This window comes from Argentina silus, assembly GCF_951799395.1.
Source record: "Argentina silus genome assembly, chromosome: 5".
NCBI lineage: Eukaryota > Metazoa > Chordata > Actinopteri > Argentiniformes > Argentinidae > Argentina > Argentina silus.
This window is the reverse complement of record NC_139659.1, coordinates 9,239,367-9,252,717: the sequence shown is the minus strand read 5'-3', so window position 1 is coordinate 9,252,717 and position 13,351 is coordinate 9,239,367.

Genomic DNA, 13,351 nt, shown 5'->3' with positions numbered 1-13,351 from the left:
TGAATTCTTGGTTACGGTACACAGTGGCTCTATAGCTACGCCTGATTGGTTCATATGAAGTATATGCAAATACAGCAGTGCATTTTGGGTATCAAGTTATCAAGTTATTTGATGAAAATTAGTGAAATGTATTCCTTAATACTGTTTTAGAACAGAGAAACGTCTTGTATGTAGTATTATTACAGTGTTACCGCAATACTATTAAAATAATTTGATGAACCGTGATTCGAAAACATATGATGAGTCGTTCCTATATATATCGCTGATTCCGCATTTAGAGGCGTGTTGTATGAAAGGAGAGAAGGTTAGCACTCCCCTTGACAAGGATGGAAGAGGCCCTAGTGGCCTTCAACACACATACGGTTAAGGCATTGCCACCTACTTCGTGGCATCTCTAACCAAGTTTTTTTTTTGTCCTATTTTCCCCTTAACCTCAAATACACCTAAACCTATTTGGTTCATGCAGAAATACCCAGTAAAACTGGTATGTTTGTATCATTGTGCAGTTAGGTCTATGAGTTATTGTATGAGGAGTGCATCCCAATTTTTCCTATTCTTCATTGAATTTGTCAAAAATTTAGGTTTATCGTCACTCATGTCACATAATTCCAGCTTCAGAGAAAACGTTTAATTCTTGCACACCTACTATATATATAATAATAATATAAAGTAATAATTTTCCTAACTTTCACTATGGCCAGACGAGGGCACTCATGTTCTATCAAAACAAGGTGGAGTGGAATTCATGGTTCTTCTATCCTGTCTATTTCATCCATCACCTTATGAAGGCCCTCTAGAAGTTAGAGAGCGAGGTATCCAGAATAAAAAATTATTATTTGTTTTCAATTAAGTTTCTTTTTTTCCTTTGTTTCTGTGTTTGCTTGAGAGAAATCAAGGTAACGTCGGCCTGACGTGGAACAAAGGCTCCTAACTACTGTGTCCAACTATGTTTGATAGGTAATAGCCTGGCTGAGCTGAAGGGTATTATATAAGCCTATAGCCTGCTGTTAATGTCCCTCTTACGTGTCTCTCTCCCCCTGGCTATGGTCTGTGAGCCGTGAGGCTGATAGAGAATGCAGACCTCCAGAGATCACCCTGGCTGCCCAGACGTTAAATATGAGTGGCCTGTGTCTGTCTGTGAAACCCATCTGAGACCTTCTGCAACAGGCCGACTGGCAGTCAGATATGAGGTCACCACACCTTATTTTCCCAGGACTAGATGCAATGGCTGATTGAGAGGTGTAATTAAACATATTAGAGTATGTTTCAATTTTCTGGAATTGCTGCAGTGTATCTGGGGTTCTCTAATATAATTCTTCCACCTGATACCACCCTCTGGTGAAACCAGAGCCAAACTGTTAATAACAATTTTGATCAGTCCATGCTGTTACTGTAGGCACAAGGAGAACCAGTAGAACCTTAGGCCCTTCTGGACCATTACAGCCCCCCTCTAAGTTAGTCCACTAATATTACTGAGATATTCCAGCATGGATGTAAGTGCAGAGGTGAACATGTTCGAAAAGCAGTGTTTTTTTAGTTTTTGTCACGTACATTTAAATTCAGAGCAAGAGGGGGCTGTAACAGAGAGCGCTGCAGAGTGAGTCAACAGTTCATTTCACTCCTCAGCAAACTTCAAACATGAGACCTTTATCAAAGCCAAAACGTGTTGCATCATTTCCATCGACGTGAGTAACTGTATGAGAAGTGAATGAAGATAAACACAGACAGCATCAATCAGAGGAGACAAAATCGTTGGACCTCTGACAAACCACCGTCGTCACGTGCACAAAGGAACAAACGTGGATGGACGACAAGTTTCCAGAACTTGTTTTAAATAAAAGCCACATAAACCCAGAGTGGCTCTCCATTAGTGAAAGAACAGTAGTTTTGCCCATGGAGCAGAAAAATGAGCTTTTGAAATGCAGGAAAAGTGAAAAATGTGAGAGTGAAAAGTAGGTCACAGCAGCTGGATCTTCCATCTGGAATAGATATGTTGTCACCACGAGCTGAGCAGAGCAGAGCGGAGCGGAGCACTGAGGTACTCTTTGGACCGGGACTCCAGTGGAGTTCCATGGATTATTATCCATGGTCCCAACAGAAATCCCAATGCTGTCCAACCCCCTACAGCAACATTATGACCATGCTCAGCTGCCAACTGGCATTAAGGCCTCTACATTGTCAGTGAAGGGCTGTTAATGAAAGCATTGGGGATTATTACAAGTTTTTGCCAAGAAAGCAATATAGACTAGAATGCTATAGACTCTGAAATAATAATATCTGTGCCCACTTTTGCTCACATTGAACATGTTTGCCTTTACATGATAGTGCACACCCTTTTTGACCTTCCACACAACCATGGTAGCCTGTGGTTTGTGAAACACCTCATGATGAAGTCGTGTAAACAACTACTTTTCACTTTTCTGCAGGCGCCGGCCATCGCTGCCCAGCCTATAATTTTCCCTCTCTCATTTGCTGGTGCTAATTAGAAGAGGGAAGAAGGTGATCTGTGGAGATGGAGGCAGAGGTCCGCGGGTCATAAACCATAAACCTCAGCCTCTCCCTCTCTCTCTCTCTCTCTCTCTCTCTCTCTCTCTCTCTCTCTCTCTCTCTCTCTCTCTCTCTCTCTCTCTCTCTCTCTCTCTCTCTCTTCTTTCTCACTCTCGCTCTCACTCTCTCTTTCTAGTGGCTGTCAGTAGTGGGATCCCGTCAACTTTGCAGGTCAATAGTGGCCTTAGAAGGAAAATACAGTATGTTAACATTTAGGTGAATTTGAGCTAGGAAAAGGTTGTAGCATATGCCTATGTCAGCATGCAGTATTCAGTTGCAATGTTTTCACATGAAATTCAAACTATCAATTCAGATGGTGTATGTTGGCACTGTAGTGTGCAGGAGAGTCATGGGATACATGTGTTCATGTTTGGTTGTACAGCCCAGCAACCTAAAGCCTTATTCACTGTTTCTGAAAGCCTGTTGTCTGAATGGTTTCCTCCTCATTGTTTTTCTTAACACAAAAATGTTTCTGTGGAGTTACTCTGAAACCAATGGTTGATCCTTTGGTGAACGTCTGTTGAGTGCACACTGAGACAGATTTTTTGGGAAAGTGATGTAGAGAGGGAGAGTCAGTGTGAGAGAGGGAGAGAGACATACCCCTGCCAAGAAATTGACTTATTTCCTGATGAAAAAAGAGAAACATCAGGATGTCAAAGAAAAATATATTTCTTGTGTATAAAAAAAGGAAAGGGCATGTAAAAAGTATTCACTCTGACTTCATTCTGCACACAAATCAACCATTGCTGGGTAGTATCAGCTCTAATCTTAATAAAGCTGGAGAAAGGTTGTGCTGAGAGAGAGAGACAGCATTAAGGACTGAAAGTGACCAGCCAGACTCAACCATAGAAACAGAGGCCACTCTCCAATTCTCCCTGCGCCCTCTCTCTTTCTCTTTCTCAACACTGTCAAGTGCTTTCTTTGTATGAATTTCTTGTGTTCCTATTGGAACAAGTGTAATGGCCCCAAAATGGGGTTGGCAAAGAGTTTGGGTGTGAGTTTGGGTTTGCAAACTGAAGTAATGACTTTGTATTAATTTGGTAAGCTTATTATTTATCTGGCGAGGGCTGCACTTCTCTCACAGGCTGATGATGTTACAGGAGACTTCAAACTTGTCGCACAAGACTTCAAATATGTTCTGATTAAAGTCAGCAATGGCCAAACGAGGAAACTCCTGACCGGCACAGCCAAAAGTGAATCTGCCTTTTAATGATTAGCCTCAGTGTTTTGATAGGATACAGAATCTGGCAATAAACATTGCAGTAATGAATCAATGTAATTACATGTACATAAGATCAGCATTTCAAAAGGACAGAAAAGGCCAGGTTTGTCGTCTGACTCAGATTAAGACATGTAGAGTACACATCTAACTGTTGACCTCCATGTTTCCAATCATAGCGCTGTGTGTGTGTGTGTGTGTGTGTGTGTATGTGTGTGTGTAATTTTGTGTGTGAGGTGTAGGACCCAGGCACAAAGAGGGGACCAGACAAATGTAGTTGAAAGGCAAAGCCACATTACTGGTAGGAATCCAGAGTTGAAAGGAACAGACTTAGGAAAATAACAAACCAAAGAACTTAACTAAATACACTAGAGCACACAGATTCTATGACATGACAAAGAGGATCACCAGAGACTAACCTCTAACAAGTGCCAAGCTAGAACACTGGGAGATGCAAATCACACAACTTAAATGGAGAAGTTCATAATGAAATAATAGGCTGCACCTGTTGTGCCAGAGTTCCTGGGGTGGTCATTGCTGCCCCCTAGTGCCAGATGGAACCATGACAGTATGCCTGTGAATGTTTTCTGTGTCTGTGTGTGCTACCCTATCATTCAAGCACCCTTCCCCCAACCAATAAAAAAAACTGAATTGCCAACAATGGAATTCCTCCAGTGACCTCCTAACCTTGAGGTGTAATTATGTTTCAACAGTGGCTCAGAGAAACACACGCTCAAATTGCAACGACTGGCATTTTCACCAGATGGACCTCCACTGACTCCAAGTTGATTTGTAACACTCCTAGAGTCATCATCTTCTATTAGCCCCAGCAATAAATCACACACACACACACACACACACACACACACACACACACACACACACACACACACACACACACACACACACACACACATACACACACACACACACACACACACACACACACACACACACAGACACACACACACACACACACACACACACACACACACACACACACACACTAATTCCATCTCATAAGCTTTAGTGGCTGAGTGCTTGTGCCAGTATGGAACATGACATTTGGAAATGAATGCCATTGCGTTTGCGTCGAATCACAATGAATACCAGAGCGTATGAGTGAAAGGAATATGTTAACCACAGCACAAAGGAACGCCTGTTTGCCTGACCACTGTTTGTGGTCTTTTACATTTTTGGAAAGGCTTTTTTTTTTGCTTCCCATAAACTGAGTTTCTACCGTGTGTGACTGCAGTGAATGCTCCGGATCATTTGACCACCTCTGGCTCCCCAGCAGCCAGACCAGACCATAGGACCTTCTGAGAGAACACTAGGCTCATCTTGGGAACGCCAGAGATGGGTAAACCACACTGAACCCGTGATGACATCCTGTATATATCCTCCCCAACCCCTCATGATTGAGTAAAACCAAGCTCCTCCCTCCCTCACACACACACTCACACATATAGTGCACACACACACACACACACACACACACACACGCCCCCCAGCACTTCCAGCAAATCTAGATCTATTGCTTCCTGTTCTCTTTCTCTTCACTCTCTTTGCTCTTCATTGTTTCACTCTTTCTTATCCCATCTCTCTCCACTCGACCAAAAAACACTTTTCCATCCTCTCTCTACACACTTTCTCAGTTCCCCCCCTCTCTCTCTCTCTTTCTCTCTCTCTCTCACTCTCTCTCTCTCTCTCTCTCTCTCTCTCTCTCTCGCTCCCCTTCCCTTTTTCATTGTTACCTTCCTTTCTACTCTCTCTCTCTATCCGTTGACTCCTAGTTGAACTCTGACATGGTGTTGCTATGCCAATAAAACTCTGTTCAGGATGTGTCTTCTCCTTGTCCGCACAGTGATGGCTGAGCCAGGGGACCAGTGATTTTCATTGGTCAGATCCCAAATGGAGGTTCAACAGTGGTTGGAAGATTATACTCCAAATGTTTATTTTTGGGCTGTGGTTTACTGTGATACCGAGACAGAAAGAAGTAAAAGGATTATTGACAGTTCATTTTGCACAACAGCATTGTCTGTACAACATTCTTCTGTTTGAAACAGATGTATTGGTAGATGCAGTTTTCACATGAAGTATTGATCATCATTCAATCCCTCCCTTCGGCACCGGAGAGCTGTCCCGTCCAGAAGGCGGATACAGTCCACTGTTGTGGGGATCTTGTGGGAAATCATTGGAGAAAAATGCTGAATAGGTACTTCATGGAGGCTGCTATGGGTGGTGTCTCTATTGGTCCTCATCTTGCACAGCAGATATGGTCATGCTCAGTGGTCGTTCCCTCAGAGCCACTGCTGGCACTGTAAACACTGGTCACTGGACAGACTCCCTGTTTCTGGGAGACATATAGGGCCGGGCTATTGGACAAGCATTCTGGGAGATTGGCTTCGTAAAAATACAATCCTTTTTAATTGAAGTACAGGGAGAGAGTACAACAGCAATGCAAATACAAAACTCCAGTTCTGACTGAAATGCCCTCTCAGAGCAGAGAAGAAAGTCCCCCGCAAATGATCAACCCTGACTGGGAGCTTTGGAAAAGTACATATTGATATTGGCACGAGTCGGCTGACTGTCAGACCAAAATGATCGGCTTCTTATTTCATAAATAGTTTTTTCTTCGTTTCTTTCCTCTAAATAGAGTCAGATGTTATTACATGGAGAAAATGGAAAAAGAATAGCTACTTTAAAAAGGTTCTCATACGGCCTCAAAGAAATGTCTCAGTATGAGCTCTGCTGATGTCTTTTACAGTCACACATTCTCACAATGCCCTGTTCTTCTGGTGTTGTGGTGATGCAATCTCTTAGGCAATGCTTTTTAATTAATCTGTTGAGTTAAAAGTAAAGTGCAGCCAAGATGCATTGTTCAGAAGGCCTTGTGTACTTGCCCAAAGATTTGAGTGCCTAATTTAAACATAAGACTACGTTGAGCTGTGAAGCACTGGGTATGTGGCATCAATAGGTATACTGAGGTGAAGAAAGAGAAACCACAAGCTGTTTTGGCCCCTTGTTCCACAGCTTTATAATATTATGAGGCAGTTTTCTGTCACATGAGTTTAGGAGATTACAGTTGAAATCATTTGATTCCTGAGCATCTGAGCACAAAAAAAGCACCCAAAGTTGCCCCGCAGATCCCATGAAATTAGAGTGGTTGCACAGTGACTTTGTAGGGAAACCAGCCAGCAGACAAAAACTAGAATTTAGAACTTCAATCCTCAAAAAAGGATACAACATCCAACCTCTTGTCCTACTGTAATCACAGGGGCAAATCAGTGCTGTGATGCTCCGAGGCTTGTGTCTAGGAAAAGGGGGGGGGGGGGGGGGGGCGGTTGAGGGGGAGCAAAAGGGAATTCGATGTGAGTGGGCTGCAGACCCTCTATAGTCTATAGGCTTGGTGACAAAAGCACTAAGCCGCTAACAGGATCTGCTCACCTGTTAACTGCAACCCAACACAGAATACAGTCACGAGTCACGTGTGGGAGATACACACACACACACACAATGGCAAACATGTTCTGGCCTGAATGCTTATGAGGTTCATAACAGATCCAGGGCCAGTTCTGGTTGATCCTCCTGTGCTCATGTTCCTCTGCAGCCATTAGACAGGACACACACTGTGCCCCGTCGTTTTGAAAGTCTCTTTTTCTCCCTCTGATTTATTTACGCTACGGTTGTCTAGCAACTGCCACAACACCGATCCCTACCTCCCTCTCCCATCTCTCCCTTTCTCTCTGTCTCTCTCTCGCACTCGCACTCTCACTCTCCCCCACCTCAGTAATAAATGTGCCATTTGTAGTTGACCTATTTAAACAAACCCACATCTGGTGCAGACAGACTGCATGCCTTTTGGGATATCCAGGTGCCGTTGGTAGTCTAGGGAAGTGTGTGTGTGTGTGTGTGTGTGTGTGTGTGTTTGTGTGTGTGTGAGTGTGTGTGCACGTGCATGCTTGCATTCCCTTCTGGATAACTTCACTGGGTGTGACTCTTGGACCCAACCTTTCCTCCTGTATGAGCAGAAAACACAGTCTCCCCCCCCCCCCCCCCCTCTCTCTCTCTCACACACACACAGACACACGCACACTGAATGACTTCTTCTCATTACTTTATGTTTTTCATCTTTTTTTCCATGTGCTTTGGGGTCAGATGGTTGATAACCCTATGAAGCCTGTGTGGCGACTGTTCCATGAGCCGTGATCCAGACAATCCCAGAGGACTAATCTGAGTGAGATAGCTCTACATTCAGCATTGTTTGCCCACTTGGCTCTTTGGGAACCTTTTAGACTCTTGGCTCTTCCTCCTCTTCCTCCCTAGTCTGAAACAAATGTTTTCTGGTGAAAAAAATAGCAGGATCAGAGCCCAGTGCCTCCGGTCTGCCATGACATCATCCCTGTACACATCTGGAACCGCTAGAGTTTTGTTGTGTGTGTGTGTGTGTGTGTGTGTGTGTGTGTGTGTGTGTGTGTGTGTGTGTGTGTGTGTGTGTGTGTGTGTGTGTGTGTGTGTCTGTGTGTGTGTGTTTGTAGGGAGGTTTGGAAGACGGCTGATGTGGGAGCTGGAGGAGAAAAGGGGGGGTGGGGTGGTGACACATCAGCAGCAACTAAGAAGAGTGCGGGAGAAGGAAAGAGAGAGAATGAGAGAGTGTGCTTAGCTGAGAACATAGACAGAGACGGGATGTAGGGAAGAAAAAACTGGGCACATGAATGTTCTGCTAAAACACTGATGCATCTCTAACCCTGGTTGTTAAACAATACCCCTGCCAAACACTGTTGTTAGGCCCATTTATTTCAGCTGAAAAATGTCACGTTTTATCTATTCCACAAGGGTATGTGAAGAATTGAGGTGTGTGTGTGTGTGTGTGTGTGTGTGTGTAGGGGGGGGGGGGGGGGTATCCCATTTCTGCCTTGTGTGTGTGTGTGCTCTTTTCCTGACTGTAGTATTCATTATAACCTCAGGCCACTATTTGGAAGGTATTAGTGTGATATGGCACCAGAGGTAGACCTCAGCTGTTACCACTCCCACTGTCTCCCAGACTGGCTCTACTGTCTATCTCTATCTCATGCCTTTCCTTTGTCTTCTATGATGAACAAAGAATATTGTTGCTGTTGTTTGTATAGTTGTCTGCAGTTGCTTTTACTGATGATGATGATAAAGACAATGAGGGGAGGGGCACCGTTGTCGTTTATTACTTTTTGTCACCACTAGAGGGCACTTCTTGCTTACAGTCTTCATATGGAACTGATGGCAGGTATTGGGCATACTTATTAGGGGCAAACCGTAATAACAGGACAATAATGGGTGAAAAAAAGCTACCTACAGCTAGCAGTGATTTAATTTAATTTAACTGTTGTGTGCAGTCTTTGGTGTGGCTGTTTAACCAGCAATCAATGTGTTCTCCAGGACACATTGATTGCTAGCACTGATATAGCTAGCAGTGATATAATTTAATTTAACTGTTGTGTGCAGTATTTGGTGTGGCTGTTTAACCAGCAATCAATGTGTTCAACAGGACACATTGATTGCTGGTTAAACAGCCACACCAAAGACTGCACATAACAGTTAAATTAAATTATATCACTGCTACCTGTAGGTAGCTTTTTTCTCTCCCTCTGCAATCATTGTGTTCAGTAGAAAGCTCTGACATAGGGAGAGAGAGCATGGGCTGTCTTTAACATCCCACAGATCCACATAGATCTAACTCTGAGAAACAGGAAATGACAGGGGACAGAGAGCTGAGTGGTGGCACAAAGATGGAGAGAATACGATGGGGAGAGAGAGAGAGAGAGAGAGAGAAAGAGAGCTGCTAGCCAGATGTCTGCTCAGACAGCGAGTACTCAGTACGGGGAGTTCCTGTCTTTAGCACTGGTTTACCTCTCAAGACTAGACTAAACCAGAACGTTCATGTCCTACCAGACTTCCTTGCTTCGACTGTCCCCTCCATCCCCCTCTTCTCCACGCCCATCTCCCATGTCTATCTCCTCTAGTCCACTGCTCTCTACTCCTCTTCTCCTTTCCAAAAGCTCTCTTCTCATCTCTCTATTTGCATTCTCTCACGATTCCTGCTCATTTCTCGATCCTGCTTTTTAATCAGTCCAATAATCTGGTTTAGGCCAAATCATTGTAATGTAATTATTTACATTTATCTGTTGAAAGGGAAGACAGAGAGAGAGAGAGGTAGGAGCAGAGAAGAAAAAAGTGGGAGATCGAGAGAAGAGGAATAGAAGAGAGAGAGCCAACGAGGGAGTTTTCAGAAAGAGGAGGGACAAAGAGATTATGCAAGAAAAAAATGAAATGGTGATAGAGAGAGTGTGAGAGAGAAAGAGAAAGAAAGAAAGAAAGAAATAGAGAGAGAGAGAGAGAGAGAGAGAGAGAGAGCGCGCGTGTGGAATGCAGAGTCTCCAGAGCACACATGTGTAAGGTTAGAGACGTGTGGAGACTCTCTCCCCTCTCTTGACATATTTACAGTGGCCCTCTGATGGAGCAGAAGGGCCTGTAACACAGCCATCTCCAGCAGGGCCTGTAGAACACACTGGACCCTGTAGGTTACACCACTAGGATCTGCTCTAGCACTGAGCCTGGGACCACTACCACTGACACTGCCTGGCCATGCAAACCAGGGCAAGGCTCAACTGACTTCTCTTTACCTCTCTGCTTCACTGTCCTGTTTTCTTTCCTAGCCATCATGCTATCATTGAGTAGGCTAACAGTCACCATGGAGTGGCTAATCTTCCCTTACACATGAAAATGTTCCAGTCAGTTTGGGTTTCACTGTATCGCAAGAGTTTGTGTGGCTCCTTTCCCTGACCCCCTCCATCCCCAGCCCACCTCAATGACTATGATCTGAGTCACTCTGGCTGGGGAGCTCTCCTGGGGAGAGGGGGGCGCCAGTGCCTAACCCCCCCCCCCCCCCCCCCATCCCCCCCCCCATCCCCCCCCCCCCACACACACACACATACACACACCCCCCTCTCAATGTCAGAACAGGACCAGAACTCCCAAAGTAGCAAAAGTCCTGACTCAGAGGGTGATAAATTATTTTCTTATGTTCAAGGCATTCTCCTGGGAAACAGTTCATATGTTCCTGAAAGTTCTAAGCTGACAATAGGTGACTTTACCCGTTTGACGTATTGGGAAGTACTCACTCAGGGGAAGCCTGGCAGGATTGCTTGGCCATGTGAGTGAGAACATTGTTTCATTTTATGCAAGAAAAGATACAATCCCAATCTTTTCTCTGCGCCGCGATCTCCTGCTGTTCCTGCTGCCATTTTGTGTGTCTCAGATTTTCCATGTTATTGTTTTTTCTTACTGGTGAGTTGTGTGGTAGAACTTGCCAGCGCTGTGGTTTTTCAAACACTTCTGTCAGAGCTTGGCTTCTGCCCATACGTCGTTGCGTCATGCTAGTTTCTGGGCTTACAAATGGTTTCTTCTTCATGTTGGTTGGCTTGCACCATATTTTTTTTCATCATAGATGAATAATACATGTTGTTCATGGTTACTTTATAATGTCAATATCAATATATGTGCAGTACACAGCTTAATCTTGTAACGTCCCATCCTGTGCATTAGTGTTGTTTTTGTTATTCATTTAATTCCTGTTTTACTCACATTGTTTTTCGCTTCTGTTACTTCGCTATCTGCCCTTGTGTATTTCCCGCTTGTGTAATTGTCTACCCCACCCGATTGATTTCACCTGTTCCTTAGAATCATTCCCTGTGTATATAGTCTGTGTGTTCCTCTGTCTCATTGCAAGTTTGTTTATTGTGCCTCCATGTCAATACGTCCCAGCAGTTACCGTTATGTCTAGTTTTCATGGTTTTGATCTTTGAGTGTTTTCTGACTTTGCCTTTTTGCCTTCTCCCTGTTGGACTGTCTGCTTTGATCTTGGAATTGACTACCTGTGTACCGTACTCTGTTTTTCCTACCCCTTTTCTGGATATACGCTGCCCACCTCTGTACCGAACCCTTTGCTTGTAAGACTATTCTTTTGGATCAAGCCTGTGTCCTGAGTCCTCTGCCCTCGTATTTGTTATTACAAATCTATTGCATATTTAGGATGATGGGCCACAGCACATTAATTCCACGGTACCAACGATTTCATCAGAGTTTTGAGTGTCTGGTTTTACTGCAACTGGAGCAGAGACAATGACTGATGAGTAAGTTAACCCACAGCTGTGAGTTTCCAAATCATCTCCTCTACATGCATTTTTAGCTACGACCACGACCAGACTAATACACAGCTGCATCCTTAACTCAGCCTCTCTCCCAAATTCTCCCAACAACGTCATGCTACTAAAGTTCAACAGGCTGTGTTCAATCAAACAACACAATCTTGCCTTCCCCTTCCCCTTCCCTCCATCCCCCACTTCTCCTCAAGTGTTTCCACTCCGATTGGAAGATGTGAGTTGTAAAAAGCTATTTTCCCTGTGTTCAACAACACATCGCCATCCAAGAGGAGATTGACCAGAGTCTGCATAGTTGTGCAATGTGTGATGAGAACAGGACCAGGAGATTCTGAGAGGAGGAGGTTCTGAGACTCAACACCTGATGTTGGCATTGGCCAGGCAGGGAGAGGGGTGAGGTGAGTGCCCCCACCTGTGGTTTGGCAACATGACAGAGAGGACCAGTATAGAAAACAGACTATGCTGGGGGTAATGGGAGCCCAAAAGAGACTAGAGGGCTTACGTCAGAGTAGTAATGCTCACTCACTCTGGAAGATGTTAGAGTGTGTGTGTGTGTGTGTGTGTGTGTGTGTGCATACACATGTGTGAATATGTGTATTTCTTAATCACTCACTCTCAGTACCCCCTTGCTGTCAAAAATGCACATGGCAGTAATTAGCAATCAACAAACGAGGAGAGGGAGAAAAACAGGCAGCCAAAATCTTACTCAAAAATTACTCTCCTCCTCTCTCTCCTCTGTTTCATTCGCTTTTGTTTGTCTTTTCAAACCGAAGCCCCCACAGACTGGACCTCTCCAGTCAGAGACATCGGAGCCAGTGTTTTTGGGCCATTCAATGAGCTGTTTCACAGAGGCCTTTTGGATGTGATTACCTTTGAAAATAAACAAAGCACCAGTACCTACTCTTAAAGGCGCACCACTCTTTCGGTTTTCTTCTCATTTCCCCAAAGTTGCAGCTCCCTGTTCTCTAACTCAAAACAGAACACTTAGACAAACGCCATTTAGAAGTCACGTGTCAGCTAGAATCAACCAATGGAGGAATGAACAAGTGTTGATGTGTGTGTGTGTGTGTGTGTGTGTGTGTGTGTGTGTTTGTGTGCAGTGCTGTACTGTACTCTTCATATTGGGGAGTAAGGGTGAGAGAGGGAGAAAAGAGAGAGTGAGAAGAGAGAGAGAGAGAGAGAGAGAGAGAGAGAGAGAGATTACCTGGTAATCTTGGTAAATGCCCCTCTCTTACTGCACTCCCTCCCTCCAGCACCCCCTCTCTTCCACTTGACAGTCCTGGACCCCTGACCCATCACCATCCTGGGCCTCATGGAGGAAAAACAAATGACCTCACACTCTTCCCTCCCTCTCTGGTTCTGGTGGTTAATTACCTTCAAACATCAGAATATT